Source organism: Zonotrichia leucophrys, chromosome 9 (genome assembly GCF_028769735.1).
Source record: "Zonotrichia leucophrys gambelii isolate GWCS_2022_RI chromosome 9, RI_Zleu_2.0, whole genome shotgun sequence".
Classification (NCBI taxonomy): Eukaryota; Metazoa; Chordata; class Aves; order Passeriformes; family Passerellidae; genus Zonotrichia; species Zonotrichia leucophrys.
Genome location: NC_088179.1, coordinates 20,652,798 through 20,671,884, shown reverse-complemented (window position 1 = coordinate 20,671,884; position 19,087 = coordinate 20,652,798). Strand labels below are relative to the sequence as shown.

Sequence of the window (19,087 nt, the reverse complement as noted above, 5' to 3'; positions counted from 1 at the left end):
CTCTTGTTTGTCTGTCACAATGGTGGTGGTGCTCTGGTCACAGAGTTTTTAAGTAATCCATTAACCAGAAAGGGGAATCAGGCAATGCAAACAAAGGCCATCTGAAAATAAAAGATGTCAACACTTGGAAGGAATGAGATTGCACAGAGGTGCTTTGAAGCTTATCAAAATATCATCCTTCTTTGTTCCAGGTGTCCCCTCAGAGCAGAGTGCACAGGATTCAGGAATCCCTTTCACTTTGGATGGGGATTCCAGGTGGATCTTCCTACAGCTGGAAACACAAACCCCTCAAATTGTGCACTGTCCTTGGTGGAGCCACAGTTTCTGACCTGGGAAAAGGAGACACCAGGTCCTTGCAGGGAGGGAGAGGAGGCACCAAGGGTGAGCTCAAGGGACCTGCAGTGGGTCTGAGGCTTTGCAAATCCCCAAATTCAGACGAGCCTTGAGCCCCCAGAGCCTCCTGCAGCCACTTGTCCCAAGGTGTCCTTTGCAGAGCATGACCTGCCCTTCCTGTGCTGTGCTGGACCAGGACAGTGATCAGTGGGGCCACTGTGCAGACAGGTCACAGAGGAAGGGTAAGACCCCCACCCCAACTTTTTAAAAGGTTTATGTTCATTCTGGCTTTTCTATGAGTTTTTTTCACAGCAGCAACAGCAAACCTCCACAGGGACACAGCTAAAATCACAACAAACTGCATAAGGGCAGAGAAGAATGGAAGGAAACACTTGAACCAGTTTTTCTGCCAAAGAAAATGTCCGTGTGATGACATCGTCTTGATATAGGTGACCTTTTTTCATTTCATAAAGATTTGTAGATGTAATAAGAAAAAGAGAAAAAAAATTATCAGATTTTATGGTGAACGAGGAAAGATTGGAAATAGATCAAAAGTATGTGCTGGGGGTTCAAAACATAAGCCCAGATATTAAAATAATCCAGACTTGCCTGTAAAATATTTTGCAATAGTAAAATAATTTCAAAACTTTTTAATGATGAGTGATGGAAACTTGTTTTGGCAGAATCAGCGCATGAGATTGCCTTGGAGAAGGCTGGGGAAGATGTTTGGGCCCTTATTAAAGCTGCATGGACATAAATAAATATGCAGGAGTACAGCTTGTGGTCTATGTTTCATCCCAATATTACCTGACTGGGTAAGATTTTGCACTTCTTTAATTTCCTGGATAAATGTGGAATTTGGGTATATACTGGTTAAGCTGGTTAAGGATTTGTGGGGCTTGGGATAAGAAAAAATTGGAACTTATTGCAACAGAATGTTTACATTAAAAGAATAAATGCAAAAGTAATTTCTGTATAACTAGGAAGAATTATCACCAAAGGGCACTTGAAAAATAATTGATGACTGCAATCAGCCACTAAAATAGTTCTTCAGCACAGTTAAATTGTAAAAATACCTCCATAACTGACTTAATTAAAATAATTACCACGGGACTTGCCTTGGCTTAAAATAATATGCCCTTTTTTATGACTTGTGGAGGCAGGTGAACTTTATCTCCTTGTCTTCTCTGAGGCACCTGTCCAGTACCATATTTGGGACAATTAGGTCCTTAATCACCTAAAGAAGAAATATCACACTGGCAGCAAAGAGCCATTCCCAGCACAGAGGTTGTTCTGGTGTGTGACTCAAGGGCTTAATTTTAAAAAATGGGCCTTAATGATGCAGATGCAGTCTTGTGAAAGGAAAACACCAGGAGATGATGATATGGCTTCACAAAAATAACTTTCCCCCTCTGTTGGTGTTGTTGGTGGCAGAAGCAGGATGTGATAATTGGGTAGGATCTGATGCCCATCTATCCAGGCAAGGCACAGATGGGGAGAGATGACTGGGAGATGCAGTGAGGTGTGCTCACCCCTTCTCAAGGGAAAAAAGCTCCACTTCTGCCTCCTTCCCATCTTGTTCCTGACTCCATGGTCTTGCTGCTTACCTTGGATCAGCTCTGGTGCTCATCAGAGCCAGTACAGCTCATTATTCCCACAAAACACCAGAAAGTTCTCCAGTGGGCTGGCAGCAAGGACTGGCTTGGTGGAGAGCCCAGGGCAGTGCAAGGAGGGGTAGGAGCCAGTGCCAGGGTGAGGATGACCCGTCCCTGGCCATGAGGAGGGCTCAGCTGCCCATCCAGCACCAGTCTGAGCCACTCCAGAGTGTTTTTGTCTGTGCAGAGGTTGGATCTGGCTCATCTTCAGGCACTGGCTTATTTTAAGTTGATAGTTTGCAGGGAAAGTGTCGATGAATGGCTTTCTCATGACCCCTGCCATAAATTTTTAATGAGTGTTTTTCAGGCTGCTGAAACTTTCCTGTCAAAGAGATTAGTGGTGAAAATACTACCTGTTGTGTAACACTCATTTTGGGGAGGAAAATTCTCTTGATGAAAAATACAATGCTTATTGTGAGATTGTCACTGGTTTTGTTTTCGTTTTCTTTGTTACTAGAAGCCCAATGTTTAGATTGAAGGTTCTCTGAAGGGAGTGGCCCACAGAACCTCAGCTGAACTTGTTTTCAGTTTCTGCTACGTCTTGAAGTGTTTGAGAGCCTGTGCCTCTGGGAGGTCTCACCTGGGGCCAGGGAGAGAAATCACCAGCAGCTTCCCTGAACTGGTGGTTTGACCATCCCACTGGCAATATCCATTTACAGCTCCCACTTCTTTTCACTGTGTTTGAAAGAAAAATTCGGTTCCCCAGACAGGTTTGTAGTGTGGTCACATGGAGGGTTTTGCCGACCTCCTCCAGAGCTGAGGGGGTGCAGGGCAGGGTGAGAAATCCCATCCAAAGCTGTGGCCTGAGCTGCCCTTTGGTGAAGAGGCTGGGAGCGTGGGTCAGCCCCTCACACACTTCCTTCCACCTCAGCTTCCCACACCAAAAACAGATGTAAAAATGTGCTGCTGTTATTGCAGCCAGCTGTGCAAAGGACAGATCCTTGTCCCATGTGAAACCTTTCACAGAGGTTCAGAGGGGACTTGGGGAAGCACCTCTGGCTTGGCTGTGAGTGCCATGAGGTAGATGTGCATTTTTAACATCAGACCTTTGAACTCACTGTCATCAGCTGAAACAGGAGACTGGAGAGTGAAATTGCCATCTTTGAGCAGTGAGGCTGCTGTAGAGCTCACGGTGTTTGCCAGTGCTTCTGTTCTGCTGATTGCTGATAGATATGCAGATTTTATTTAAATTCAGGAGAGAGAAGACAGTGAGGTGCTGTGCAGACAGAAAGGTTGTTAGGATTGCCCAAGAGCTGTTGCAGTGAGTACCCAAAGAGTGCCCAGCTGTGTACATAACTTTATTTTCTTTTTTACAATGTGTCTTCTTAAGAAACATTTACCACCACTGCCCCTCTGTCACATGAAAGAGGCGCTGTTTAGTTTCTATCACTTAAAACTTCTAAAGTGTCCACAAGCAAGGGATGGTTCTTTAGAGAGCTCTTTTTTAGCAGTTGGTTATGAAACAGCAACTTCAGTGTCCTTGCAAGATATTGAGAGGGAGGAAGTTCGAAATATTTTTGAAATACCCTATACATAGCCTATTTATTTTGTTCATTTCCTATTTCCTTGCTCGGAAATTGTCTCAGGGACACTTGAAAATGTAACTGGGGATGCACAGCAGCTCTCCCCAGGCTGCCATGCCTCCTGCAGGCTCAGATTTGCCACCTGTGGTCACATTGAGAGTGAATCAAATTCTTTCAGAAATAATTACACACAGTCCTGGAAACGGTTGTGTGCAGGTACGGCAAATCAGATATGTCCTGAATATTTATAGTAGTAATCTGTTTGTTTTCTTGTGCTTGCCTTGCAAGGCTACACAGGCTTTTATTCTCCGGGGAGCACAATAGCTGCACGGGGATAGCAGAGATTGCTGTGATAATATGCTTGCAAATCATTAGCAGGACAAAGCACTGAGGCTCTTTGAAGATTCCCACAAAGAATTCAGCATGTCTGAGTTAAGCAGGGGAAGGGCTGGGGGCAGGGTCTGGGGGAGGGCTACAGCAGCACGAGATGGAAGCTGGCAAGAGGAGATTTTTTGGTATGCAGAAATGTTGGATTATGTATATTTTTTTTACTTAGAGATGGTAATTGAGAGGCACTTAAAAAACTTTTATTCTATTTTTAGTCTTTTGAGAAGGGTGAGACAATACAGATGTTATAATTCACACTATCACAATCAGAAGCTAACTATTTCTTAATTACGATACACTATCAGCTTTAGCTACACTATATTATAAATGCTTTAAAGCTAATCGTCTAAAATTCCCCCTCATGGGTCCTACTACAATGTGTCTTTCATGGTTCTATTTTTCTCTTTCATAGTCCACAAAGAAAAGCAGATGTGAACACAAGGTTTGTCCAAACTCCCTTTCCAAGCACTGCTTCCAGCCTGCTGAGGAGGCATTTTTTTGTTCTGAAAGAGCTGAGCCAACTGAGTGCTGTGCAGGAACAGGCTCCCACCCAAACAGGACCAGTGCTGATGCCACCCAAATTGAAGTCTGAGTATGGACCAGCAATGCTCCATCTCTGATTGTTGCTGATATATCATATGTCCCTGAGGCTGATATGAGCGTATCCTATGTCATGATATGACATAGGGTATGCTCATATGTGCCTGAGGCTGGTCTCTAATTCCCAAGATCAAAAACAACATTGCAGGAGGAACAAGAGCAACACCAGAGTTGCAGGAGTCAGGTTGATTATGTTGCCTTTGGGAATTTTAATGCTGGGTCTGCCACAAGGAAAAACAGCTGGGAGAAGCTGGGTGCAACCACTCAGCAAGTTGCTTTAGATTTTAAAAGTTTCCTTGTATTAAAAGTGAATCACTTTTCTTCAGCACTGCATCTTTTTGAAGGTTAGAGACAGTGATTCACAGAGCCATCATTGCCTTACTCAGAAAAGAAGCTGATGCGCATCAAAATAGGTTTAATAAACTCTTTCCTTCTGTTGAAGTCTCCCCTTCAATCAGAGAGAGGCAGAATTGCCAGCCAGCTGACTGCCAGAGTATGGTTCTTAAAATGCAATACAGGAAGTTCCCCAAATTTAAAAAATGTTCCAGAGGCAAGATTTGTAGGAAAAACCCAATAACTTCTGCTTCATTTGCACTTTGCAAACCAAAGGAGGGGCCTGAAGGGTAGGCTGCATTCCTTGCTTGCAATCCTGACTTGCTGTAGGTCTGACTTAGGCTGTGTTTGATCCTTGAGGTCACATAGTGGTTTTAACTCCAGATTTTCATGTGAACAAAGCAGTTCAGTGATGCTCTGTGTTTAGGCATGACTTGCCAGCACACAACAACTGAGGAATGTGTCTGCAGTGTGACCCTGCAGCTGCTGCTGCTCTCCTGCCTCCCACTAGATAGAAATTTGTGAGTTATTTGCTCTACTCATGGGCCTCCTTAGAGCCAGCCCTGCTGTAACAGCCTCCATGGGCCAGAGCTCTTCTCTTGTCACTGCTCATGATGGAGTGCATGGAGAGAGAAGAAAATTCCCTCTGACCTCATGATTTCTTGGTAAATCTGGCTGATGGCTGCACCCTCCCCAGAGCGACAGGCTGACAGGTCCCCACAGGTCTGAAGAGAAAACATCTTGTGTTCCTTACTCTTGATTTTGGGTTTTCCTAAGCTCTGAACTTCTTACTGGAGTTCTTAGGGTTGAAAACTTACCTTTGTTTTTTTAAGGAGCAAACATGAGTGAATCTGTGCTTGATTATTCACCTGTTTCTGAGGAGGTGTTTCTGTAGACTGCATCAATCAGGTGGAGATGTGAACCACGGGGAGATCTGCCAGCTCAGAGCTCCTGGGAGCCAGGCTGGGCTCTTGGTCAGGTTTCTTCTCTGACTTTAGCCTCATTATTCAGCTTTTCTCCCATGCTGTGTCTCTGTCTTCAAGGAGACCACCAGGTGGAAGAAATCCCATAACCCAATCCCTCACAGAAGGATTCTGGAGAATTCATGCCTGAAGAGCATTTTGTGGGAATTGTCTTTTAAGATTGAATTATTGAGGCATTGACAAACCTCTGCTTTCTTTTCACAGGGAAGGAATGTAAAGAGAAGCAGACTGCTTAAAAACCCTACTAATCAGATAATCCTTGAACTTGGTGCTGCTCCAGACCTGCAGTCTCCCTGTCTGTATGGATGTAGAGGTCTATTCTATTCCATGAATGAATGCACACTCCTACCTAAACCTGCACACAGACATTTAAATATATGTGTATATTACAGATCTAATTCCTCCCAGTGTATGGCAATCCTGGTTTTGTGCACTTAGCAAAACTTTGTTCATGTGCAGGAAGCTTTAGCTGAAGTAAATAAAAAGGCTTTAGGCTGTGCTCAGATTAAGACACTATTTCTTCACCCAGCAGTATCAATGCTGACAGAGCTGTGTAGCAACAGAAGGATTTGTGCTTTATCCTGACACAGGCAGCACCAGCAGAAAGGTCAGCCAGTGGTCATATCATGGAGCTGAATGCTTTCACAGACTGAAACTTTGTGCCTCAAGGAGCACAAAGGTTTGTAAAGTATGTGGTATCTACTTTTCAAATCCAGTTTTCCAAAGGCAAAAAACCCCCAACATATATATATATATATATATATATATATATAAAAATATAAAAATACAAAGACCCCCAACATATATATGTAAAACACACACATATATATATGTGTATATATGTTTCTGAAGCATTTCTTCCTAGTCAAGGCAGTTTAACCCTGCTGTGGCTCAGTTCAGTGCTGTGAGTGTGCTGAGTGGAGGGAACTGAGCTTGGGCTGTGCTGCTGGCAGCTGAGATAATCCAGTCATGACTTGCTGTGACTTTCTTGTTATGAAATCACTGGTACTGGATAAACACATTTGCCTTCAATGCCTTCTTAACACCTCCTTTTTGACTGTGAATAAGTGCTTGATGTGGCACTGACCTGAACTGAAAACTGTAAGTGTGCAGGTGATGAAGACAGACAGAGACACACACAGAGCTCTGCACTGAGATATCAGGGAGAGGAGTGATCCCTGCAGGAATCCCAGAGGCACAATTTTTTCTGGGGACTCACCCAGCTAATGGGATTACTGGGGGAAAATGCCCTTCAGGAATACAGTGAGGGGTCTATAGGAACAAGCTCTGCAATGTTAGGGTGCAGCCTTACCCTGCAGCAAAGCCACGGAAGTGGCTCATGGATGGTGCCAGGGGTCTGCTCTGTCCCTCACTGCTTGCTGCCACTGCCTCCCAGGGTGTGCATTCACCTGGCCAGCCACAGAGCAAAACAAGAAATGCAAACAGCTCCACGTAAACAGAGAATAATTCTTTTGGCAGCTTGCTTCCTGACTGGAGTTCCCCCAAATGTTTTGTTTTCACAGCTGATGGTTTTTGGTTTGAAATGTGTGTGAGTGTCTTTGGGACCTTGCATTGGATGTGGGCCTGCCCTGGTTCCAATTCACAGCAAAAGCCTCATGAACTGCAGCAGGAACAGGCTCATTTGATGGCTCACAGCCTGGAAATACTCTTCTCAACACAGCATGGCTTTCCAAAACTGGATGTGATCAATGGTATCACTGCAGGGTTTTGGTAGGGTAGATGGCCAAATAATCTGTGAAGAAGCCAAATAGAGACATGCTTTCCTTTGCAGTTAGTAAAAAATGCTTTAAAAAAAACAGGTGAAGAGTTGCCAAGGGTTCCTTGAGTTTTAAGTTTAATGACTACTTGCAGTTTAGAAGTTATTTACTCTGCCTGGATTTGTAGTGAAACAGGAGAAAACCTTCCTTGACTTAAAAGTCAAGGATAAGTACTTGTCTTTTGACGTATTTCACCTTTCAGCTCTGATGGACTTAAAAACAAAGCTCTGGTAATGTATTTGTGTATTTGTCTAAGCCCATAAAGATAATCTTAGCCCTCAAGGGCTTACAGTCAAAATCATTTCTTTGCAGCTCCTTGGGTACATTAGAACAAGCTGAGCAGCACCGATGGAAGTGCTGAGATAGTTCACTGTATTTGCAGGGCTGATGTCTTAAAAAACCCAGCTAGGCATGGATGATTAAATCTGTTGCTGCTGTCAGGTTGGTAGGAATGCCTTTCTGTTTCAAAAGCCTTTCACCAATTGCACCTGTAATCACAGAAGAATCTCTCAGCAAAGCACCTCAGGCACGCAGGGAATGGAGAAGTGCACGCAGCAGGATGCTCTGTCTGACCCTGTTTCTCCATAGTCCCTCTGCTGACAAAGCCTTCCCACACTTGTGTGAAATGGTGATATGGGAGGGGGATTCCCTGGATCCTGTCCCTCCTGACATTTTCAATGCATTTCCCAGGCCTGTTTTTCCATCCTGCAGTGTAAAGTTAATTTTGATGAAATCTTGAGTGAATTAAACTGCAACACAGCAATGTCCTTTCTCAACTCATATTTGCTGTCTGCCTTATTTATGTGGAGAAGAGGCACTTGGACATGCCAATGATCCTGTCATTTATTTGCCTTGTGCATCGTGCCTTTGGCTACTAGAATTAAACTGGAAAATACAATTAAAAGCATTAGCTGTAGCAGACATACAAAAAAATATCATTACATGCTTGACAGTGTTCTCCTTCATATTGTTAATCCCTGCAGATCTACCTGTGCTATTAGATTTCATATACAGATTTTATTTTTCTCTGAAGACTACATTAATTGGAATGAGCATTCCTGTTTGTATAAGGGAAGAAAATGAAGATGCTTTTCCATGCTGGAAAGCCTCATCTGACTTTTCTTGGTGAGTATGGTCTAAACTTGAACTTGAACTGAGCAAATATTATTCAGGCTTCAAAATGTTTGCAGATAGCTGTACAATATTGTTAGGTAATGTATTTGGCTTGCTGCACCGTGGAAAATATTTGTGTTTAAACTCAAATTGTTATGTAAACATAAACTTTCACATAAACAAAGTTGGTCTGTGGTGAAAAGCAGAGAGAGGCAGCTCAGATGGGATCTGGATCCTTCCTCCCTACACACCTCAACAGGGAGCATGGGCTTGAGAGCCACACTGGGGATATCTTACAAGGAGCAAACCTAAATACTGAGAGCATGAATGTCCCTCACTCTTAATTCCCAAATTAAAATACATGACCAAAGGAAAGCAAAATTCTTACACAGAAAGTAGCTAGAGCAAGTTGGAAAGCACTGCTGCTGAGCACAGCACTGAAATTTCTGTAGTTCTGTCCCTGTGAAAATATTTTGGGGGAAAAAACTTTCTGATAAGATAAGAAAACCCAAAATGGTACTAACAGTGCAAACCTAGGCTATTTGCTTTATCAGTGAAATTGAGAATTCACAAATGCCTAATACTTGTGTCTCTCAATTCACTTATGGTGAGAATATATTATTAGTCATATAAATAGTTCACAAAACACTTTAAATACATAACTCTTTAACCTCTAGGAGAAACACACCATTGCAAAACCTTATTGCAAAGACCTCCCAGAAATCCCTGTCACCCTCAGTTTGAACCTCCTTCCTACCTGTGGCTGCCACGAAAAAGTATTTCCAAAGAAAACAAACGACTAAGGAAACAAGGACAGGAAAAATAACAGGCTGAGAAAGAAAGAAAGACAAATCTGGACAAGTCCAACTGAGTGGTGACATGTCTGCATGACATCTCTCCAGTGAGGTGATGGAACACAGACAGGCTGGCACCTCTGCAGAGTTAAAACAGACCAGGCTGGAGAAAGGAGACATTTTCCTTACCCAGGGTCTGCATTTCCAGCCCTGAATGCTGTGCTGCATGCAAGCATGCTAAATGCCTGTGACATTCAGTCCCAGCTACAAAAAAAGCTGAAATTACAGGCATTTAGTGGAAGAAGAGGTTTTCTTAAGAATGGTAGTGCCAGGAGCAAGATACCTCTGGCTCTGTGCTGTTTGCAAGGTTTTTTTTCATTTCTTGTTAGTCCTGATAAAGGCTGTAAAAGAGCGAATAAACCAGGCAACCTTGCCCAGCTGGACTTGTTTCATTTAATGATTACTGCTCAAGGTAGACCAGAGAGAAAACAGAACTGAAACTCTCTACACCCAGGGCAAACAAAACTTCAGATTCATGGGGTACTTCAAAGCACGTTAAAGTAGTCTTTTCCTCAATTGTAAGGGCAACAGGGTTTTGCTAAAGGGCAGAACTGTCCTGATTTGCACAATTCCCAACATTTCCCAACATTTCTCAAGATTTCTGTTCAGTGCTGCTCCCTCCTGGCTCCAGGAGGGCAGGGCTCACTCAGTAAACAGGGTTTTTTGGCCAGGCTTCTTCCTTATTAGCTGTGAGCAGCAGATTGTTTAATATCTGAAGCACTCTGCTGAAACCACACTGGCTCATTTATTTTCAAACATTTCAGGGAAAGGGAAACAAGCTGAGTGGAGGGGTGGAGCAGATAAGCAGCAGTGTTTTTCCCTCCTTAGCTAAGTATTTTACTGATAATGTGGAAAGCACCAGCTCTAAAAGTTTTGACCTTATCTCGTGTGTTGCAGTTTGCCTGTTCAGAAAATAAGGCAAATTCCCACTTATACCCCGTTTGTGCCAGTCACTGCCCTCCTTGCTCTGGTGTCAGGGGCTCCTTCACCAGCACATTAGATGAAGCAGCTGCAAATAAAGTGGCTTCAAGTTTTCTAAATCTGAGTTAGGTGTATCCCTATTCAAACCTCACAGACACAGCCTGAGAGATGCTCACAGACCCCTCTGGCTGGGGCAGCAGCTCCTGCTGTTGGGCTCTTGGGGTTCCCTCTCTGCCAGCTGTGGTCCCAGAGCTCCTCAGGACAGTGTCAGTCTCTGTTGGGTTCAGCAGACTGTTGTTAAGGTCCTAAAATGACAATATGTCAGTCATTTCATTTCTTCCTTAATGAATAGCTAATTCTCCTTAGCTGTGAGGAGTATTTCAGAGGACTCTCCATGCTCCCAAGCCTGCAGCAGCTTTGTGCTATAGGAGCCTTGTCAGGGAAGAAAAGAGCAAACCTGCTCAGTTAGAGCAAGTGCCAGCCCTGGTGCCAGCCCACTGGCTGCTGCTGTGTTTGTGTCCTAAAATCCTGGCCTGAATAAACACTGGTGACACCGGAGGTGAACTGCTGTGTTCTGCAATGCCTTGCACAGGAGACAGAGATCCTATGGATTGTGTGCAGCCCCTGTGGTTGAGTGCTGGGCTAGCGAACCCCAGCACCAAAGGGGCTCCCCAGGCTGCCAAACCATTTCTGTTAAACTCACAATCTCTTCCTGCAAGCCTCAACTGGGAAACGCCTCCATTGTTTGGCCTGGATGGTTTCTGAAGAGCTGGCCCATGTCCAGGCATTGGGGAAGTGACAGTGACACAAGGGGTGGGATTTCCCTGCCCCACCTGCATCCAACTGCCACCCCTGCCCATGGGAGTTCCTGCTCCCAGGCCTGGTGAAGTTTAACCCAGCTGATCTTCAGCCCTTGCTGGCTTGGTTGCTTTTTAAACTCTCCTCTCCCCAGGCTTGATGCCCTCCTTCCCACCCAGTAAAGATCCCCTGGTTCTTGAGAGAGCCCTTTGGGCAAGGATGAAGTATTAACAAGAAATTTACCTTCTGCTTTATCTTGTTATTCATCTGGAAAATAAATGACTTCAGCATTTCATTATGGGTCCTGGCACAGATTAGCTTTTAATGATTCCTGTGCCCTGATTGATTTGGAAGGGGAAAGATACTTGGTTTTGCTCCCAGCTCCAGCTCTGGGAACTGAGTCTGGGTCAAGGGGAGTTGGATGTTTACAAGAACAGTGTGGTGACTGCTGTCAGCTGGGACAAAGAGGTGCTGAGTTAACCCTGCTGCCCTTAACCCACTGCAGCTTAGCAAACAAGCCTGTTGAGGAAGTTTTAGGGGGCAGAGCACCCAGCTGGGTTGCATTAACATGCAAACAGCAAACGGCTTTTGGCTCAGGAGATACTGGTGTGAGCAGGAGAGGTGACATGATAGGCTATTCAAGCTAAAGTTGCATTTCAAAGCGACACTAAAGAGTAAGTTAGAATTGGGATTTGCATTTTGGAGTGAAGGCCCAAAGAGATTGCATGAGTGGCTGATGAAGTAAATGTTTGAATCTGAAGGTGACAGCTCAGTAAACTGTTTAGATCTTGCTTAAACTCAGATACTCCCTTGGAAACTCAAGCGAGAAAATCACCAGCCCAAGAGGCCAAGATGATGACACTTAAAAAAATAAAAGGCCTGAGCCCAAATTCATGCCAATATCATCATTTTACCCTGACTAAAATGAGCATTATAAATCTAGAGCCAGCCTATAATCCTTAATGAACTGGTTCTAGGTTTGTACTACGGCAATTTAAACATATATGTGTGTGTATATATATGCACAAGTTTAATTTATAGCAAGTAGTTTCTGAGAGTGTGCTGAAAAATATACCTTGGCTCAGGCTGAAAGCTCTGTTTCACCAGCTTAACTCATGGTGAGACATGTAATTCCACAGGACTTTCTCACATTGGTACCCCTATCTTTGATTTTTCATAATTCTACTGTGGAGTTGGCCAGCACCCAGTTAATCTGCATATGTGTCCAAAGAGACTCCTTGCATTCCAGATGTCCTGTCTGTAGGCCACCACTCTGGGGCTGAACATGAAATACAAATGTACAATATCTGATCTCTGATTTAATCACCTGGTATTTCAGCAGATCATACAGGACCTGAACTAAACAACAAAAACTAAGTTGGTTCTTTGTGCTCAAATCCAGGCTGAGACTGTGAAATAAAAAGGGGCCTCCCGTGACTGTCCACACTGTGAAATAACAAGGCTTCCCTCCCTTGACTGTCCACACAGACCACCAGAACCAGGATTTGCAATGGTACGGTATTTGGAAAGGCTGGGAAGTTCTGTTGCACTTGTGCAGGGGAACTGGGGATGAAAAACAGGAATGCAAAAGGAAATTGGGAGTTTTGGAGGAGTTTTTTGCAGGTTTTTATTTTTCAGGGGCTTTTGGAGCTCTAGAGCTGGGTGCAGGCCCTGACCCCTCAGGCTGAGCCTCTCCAGCTGCACAGGGAGATGAGGAGGCACGTCTGACTCCTGCCTTTGCATGCTCCTCAGCATAGGGTTTTTTGGGGAGGGAAAAACCCCTCACAAATAGATAGAGTCACACTGAATGTGCCCAGCTGCTTTGCTGAGCTGTTCTGGCCCTGCAGTGCTCCCTCACCCACAGAGAGTTTGTGGCACAGGAGGCCATGGCTGCTGAGGCAGCATGGGGCACGTGCACGGGCTGGGTGTGAGAAACACCAAAGGGAACTCACCTGATAGCCCAAAAATCCCAAATAACTCCAATAACCCACACCCAGCTGCTGGCTGTGCCATGAAACCCTGGCTCCCACAGGCCCCAGAGCAGAGTGCTGCCAGTGGGGCTCTTGGAAAGGTCATCTCCTCCCAGCATCAGCAGCAGGGCTGTAACAATTGCCTTTTTTCTTACAGTGAGTTGCCTTTTGCACTGTTAAAAAAGCAGAGATGCCACAGCACAAGGGCAGAAATAGCCCCACTTCTTCAGGTATCACCCTGCACCATTTCCAGGAGGACTCACAGCTCTCTGTAGGTTTTTGGAGATGCTGCTTATGCCTCCATGCAGCCTTCACTGGCACAGACAGATGGCTGAGCAGGCAGTGGAGACAGCCCTGAAAATCCAGCTCTCCATGGGCATGGCCCTGGGCACAGAGCAGAGCTTTCCCCTGGGTGCACTCCCTCACCTTGTGGCCCTGCAGACATGCTCGGGCAGCTGCAGTGAGCCCGGGTCACTGCACACACCCCAGCGGGTCCCAGGGTCTGAAATAACGGCCAGATCACCTGAAAAACACCCTCAGAGCCTGCCAAGGGCTCAGTGAGTCATGCTGAGGAACCACAGAATGTTTGGGTTAAAGCTCATCTCATTCCACCCCCTGCCATTCCCACCCTCCACTGGATCGTGTTTCTCAAAGCCATGTCCAACCAGGCCTGGGACAATTCCAGGGAGAGGGTGTCCCTGGGATGGAATGGTTATGAGGTGCTTGTTTGTGTTTTAGTTTTTGTTTTTATTTTGTGTTTTTGGGTTGGGTTTGGTTTTTTTTGCAAGAACTCTGATTTCCCCCTTGGCATGACTCTCCTGCCTTGTCCGTGCATGAATTCACAAGTCACGGCTGGGCTACCCCAAACGTTCAGGTGCAGTTCCCACAATAACACTTCCCCCTTTGTCAGCGTGGTTTTAGAAATTTCTGCACCAGACTTTGCTTTAAATGCTCCCTCTGCTGGCTGTACTGCAAATGATTGTCTTTGAACTAAAAACCTCAGAGCGGAATTAGATTGTGGTGAAATTACCAGGTTAAGAGGTAGAATTCCCTTTATTCCTTCACCACACCCCAAATCCCAGCTCTCAATGGTACTGAGTACACTGCACCTGTCCTGACACTGACACAGTGTTTGTGGGAGAGGGATTTTTCCATAACACTGATTATTACTGCTGATTTAGGTCCCTTAATATAAAATTTATCCTCTCCTTTAACAAATTTTGCTTCTGCTATACCCCTAGACTGTCTTATGATGGGAAATGTTGGGGTTTGAGATTCTGCTTCAGAAATGAATAGTTGTTGTAAGTATACACTGTTCTCTACATTTTACAAAATCAGAAAAAGTAATTTAAAATATTGTTTCTGTAAAAGCAGCTTCAAAGTAGCCATTGCAGTGTTCCTTTTCTTGGTTTTATTTTGCCTGTGTTCCTGATGAATAGGTGATAAACATTTTAGAATGATGTAGAAAATAATTTGGAAAAAGTATTAGATTAGGCACGAATTTAATCTCATATTAATGATGTGCTGCCAGCTATTCAGATGACATTTATAAAAGAAGTAAATGCCATTGGCTTAGTGCCAGAAAAACTGGAAGTAAGAGCGAGGAGAAAATATGTGTCTCCCCTGAGAAGTAACAAAACAAAACATGGCCCAGCTCCAAAGAGTTTTCTAAGTGTGAGGCAAGGAGCAGAACCCAGGCAGGGGAGATGCAGGAGAAGGATTTTGGGATCCAGCTGTGTCAGGCACACCTGGATCAGGCACAGCCCCATGGGGCACTCGCTGCTGCTCCAGCTGAGGGTGGGAGGTGGGAAACAGGGCACAGGGACAAGCAGGGGATGTGGGGATGTGGTCACAGCCTCCCTCAGCTGAGACAGGAACTGCCTTGCCTTGCCAAGCCCTGCACAGCCAGATGTTTTATGACATCTGAGAAAACATTGCTGGAGAAAAATGTTTTATGTGGCCCAGACTGTTTTTAATGCATTCAATTTCATGCAAGCAGGAGTATGACTCTTGCTAGCTTAAAAAATAGGGTTGTAAGTCCTTTGAAGCATTTTTCCCCCACCACTTTTTTTTTTTTTTTTTTCATCAGGAGAAAGGCTTTGTATTCTGTGAAAGGCACAGGAGCCTGCTAGACAAAATGGAAAACTCCTCACATTAGGATATTTCAAAAGCAATGCTGCAATGATCAAAAAATGAGAGAGCAGGAGCAGAAAATGGATTGCAGGTCAGAAAAAAAAGAATGTGAATGGAAGGCAAACAGGAATAGAAACAGAACCTGGAATTTTGCTGGCTAAACCAAATTTCAAACATACACATAACCTATAGACACATAAAAATGTGTTTATACATCAGAATGGAGAATGTGAGCTCTGCTGTTTGTCTTGAAAAAGAACAACAGCAGCAGTGCAGGTTTGTCCACTCTTCAGCACCAGCAGATGTGGTCACCATTAATCATCTGGCAGAAATGAAGTACAGGGAGGTGACCCTCACAGCCCACAGACACACAGAAGTCTCCTGCCTTGAAAACAATCAAAAATCAGGCTGGAAATGCTCAGAAATACAAAACCAGTGGTCCTGGGAAAAATAAAATAAATCACAGGTATATTTCACTTTATTTATTTGTTCTTCATTTTGATAGCACATCTCAAATTACACTTGGTAATGAGATCTTACAAATCTTTCCCCTGCTCTGGGACAAAAAGCAAAAACCACTCATGCATAAGGTATTGAATGCATTCACATCAAGTATGTTGTATGTTGGGCTTTTGAGCATCATAAATATGAGAACATTAAACCAACTGGTATTGGAATTTTTAACAATATCATTGTTACAGATCATAGCAGCTTAAAAGGTTTAACTCAAGTTTATCTGCTTGCAATATTTTTATTTTAAAAGTTTCTACTACAGATTGGTAAGAGATTAAAAAATATAGAGGCCCAAATATTACAAAATAATGTTTTAAAGAGGAAATATTTCTATTTAATTTGTAAGTGTTAAAACTCACAATGGCCTTTCTGCTTTGACTGGGAATGCTGTTCTGAAATTATTTAGATGAAGGTTATGAAATTCAACTTATTTGTGATTTTTATGCATCATGAAACCTCTTGAAAGAGGCCTGGGCTTACAGAAATGTTGAACACCCATTCTTTAAGAGGTCCTCAGCCAAGGAGACAGAATCTCCATCTATTCCTGCAAATATTAGCCAAAATACTGGGGACTCACTAATATAGTTCTCAGGTCTATGAAAGCAGGATAAGAATGAGTATAGATTCTGTTATGCACGTTGATTTTGCTTTTTTATTTTTTTTTTTTTTAAGCTGTCTTCTGAATGCTTTGATAGCCATCAGGAACAAGCTATTTTTGCAATAGAGGGATAAATCTAATTGTAGAAGGGAAAGAAAAGCTACCTACAAAAGCCAAGATCATGATAAGAAAACAAATTTATTGAACATCTTCTCTGAAAAGACTCTACCATGCACAGGTGAAATATTGCTACAAACACTTGCTCTGATCCTACATCATGTCCTAAACTGCTTTGTGAAATAACCAAGGGATGAAGGTGCAAGATGAACCCAAGGAAACACCTGGGGATGTACGAAAACGCAGGAACAAATCCAGGTGTTGTAACATGGATTAATCTTAATCCCTTGCTACCAGGCATCTGCTTTCTGTAACCCTGAGTCAGTTCCTAGGAGTTTGTAGCAACACAGCTGGAAACAACCCTAACCTTTCAGTTTGGGACATGGGGACTGCGTGCAAAGGAGACCAAAGCACAGGAGGAGGAAAGCTGGGCTGGGACCAACTCAGTTCAAGGGTTACACAGAATTTAAAAGGACAGCTGTCTTTTTAGAGCTGGAACTCAGACCTCTTTTTTTTGCATGTTGTAGGATCCCTCAGGTATCTCTGCAGCTCTCAGGTATTAAACCACGTGGCTGCAAGATCAAAGTAGTCCAGATGCTTTGTCAGAAGCAGTTACCAGTGTGCATCACATCCACGTGGTGCTGCGATCCCGGCCATTGCACCAGGCTGCTGACGGCTCCGTAAACACATTCACTCCAGTTATAAACTTACTTATTTCTTGTGCCAAGACTTCAATGTGCTTCAGTGCATGAAGGAAATTTACAACCCACTCCAGGAATATATATATATGCATGTATATATATATTCCAGCTCTCCCTTTCAATTCAGTGAAAAAAAACAAACCAGCAGCAATTATATTTTAGATTCGTAACAGATATGTATAACTTAGCTATAAACAAATGCTGAGCCAAAGCTTTGCAAAAAGCTCTCAGGAAAACTAAATATTATAAGATTTTTAGGAATATTAACCATTTTATTCCAGTACCACAGTTATACTATGATATATAATCACAGTATATCTACATATTATACTAATGACAGTGAGTAGATATAAATTTTATCTTTTCTGACATGGGTTTACTCTTGAAGCAGGAAATTCAGGAAGAAGCCTGTTATAACTCAGTACAGTGATTTTTTTTTTAATTTTTTTTTTTTTTTTTTTTTACTATTTTAGTCATAGTTTAAAGTCAGGTAAATGTAGCTGTCTCCATACAAAGGGAAAGGACTCTGGAGCAGATTAGTAACTTGTCTTTTGAATGGATATAATTTTGGTTGCTGTCTATTCAAAGAATACAATGTATGAATTTGTATTTATGGGGAAAAGGAGGAAAGGGTTTAAATCCAGATAAAAAGTTCTAATTCCTCTGCAGTGTTAATTTGGTTTCTTGATCAAAATTTATTCTGATTCAGATTGTCACTTGGTTGCTCTAATTCCACCAAGTCTTTGTAAATGCTAAATGGAAGAAGAATCTGGGCCACTGCTGAAAAAGCTTTGCTCTGTGATCTCCGTGTGAACTATGCTGGGAATGAGTTTTGGCCTGCCTGACTGAGCTGACATCCAGGCCTTGCCTTGTTAATGGTTTTTCTCAATACACACAACCATGTTAACAACCTGGTGTTTCCAGGAAGCAGTGATTCAGCAAAGCCATTCTCCTATTTAATTTAAATCCCAGTGAAAGGGGACTGCTCTGTATATATTTTAAAAGTCAGAGGGCAGTTTGATCTACCAGAACCTGATGGGATTTTTTGAAGAACTTGTCAGAATCCTGCTGGAAGGAATGCTTTAATGAAATAGCCTTTGTCATGATCTCCAAGGGCTAAGAGGCCTCACCTTAGGGTTCCTGAACCAGGACAGAAGGGAGCAAACTGCTCAGCAGGACCCAAGCCCAGCAGCATCCCTGATGTGAGACAGGCTGCTGCCAGCTCTTGGAGAAGAATGGAAAGTCAAAAGCCACGGGAGCTGCTGAGTGCCTGCAGTCACATTCCCATCCGTGTGCTACACCCACGCCTGAGAATTGAGCTTCACAGCTCTGTTGTGAGGTAGGAAATTACTGCCTCCCTTGCAGAAGTGGGGTGTAAGGAGATGACCTTGTTCTCCTGGGGACCCACAGGAAGTCTGTGGTAAAGCTGAGGATGAAGTTAATCTCCCACTGTCTCCTCTATTCCTATGGCCTTTTGACACCACCTTCATTTCCGCAAGCTGTGAGCAGTCTGGACAATAGACAGTCACGAAGTGATTTCTCTCCCTGTCCTGCCTGTCTGAACTTTACAAACTGGCACAAACTGCACAGATTTGCTGCCCAGTAGTGAGATCATCTTACCTACAGCAGTCTACAAGACAGACAAAGCTCAGCTGCAAAGCTCAGAATTAAATCTTCTGTATAGACTGGAGCCCACTTGTATTTGCTTGCCTTCCTCCTTTCACGAAGCAGGAAATACAATAAAAACTATAAACACAAAAGAAAAGTCAATGAATAA

General features: G+C 43.5%; 1 long non-coding RNA gene across 1 annotated transcript; it reads left to right on the top strand.

Annotated features, from left to right (window-relative positions):
- Nucleotides 1-237: 237 nt before the first annotated feature.
- On the top strand, nucleotides 238-6,138 carry LOC135451716 (uncharacterized). Its single transcript, XR_010441415.1, has 3 exons — nucleotides 238-782; nucleotides 1,017-1,148; nucleotides 6,019-6,138. It is a non-coding gene; the product is annotated as an uncharacterized LOC135451716 (long non-coding RNA).
- Nucleotides 6,139-19,087: the final 12,949 nt, after the last annotated feature.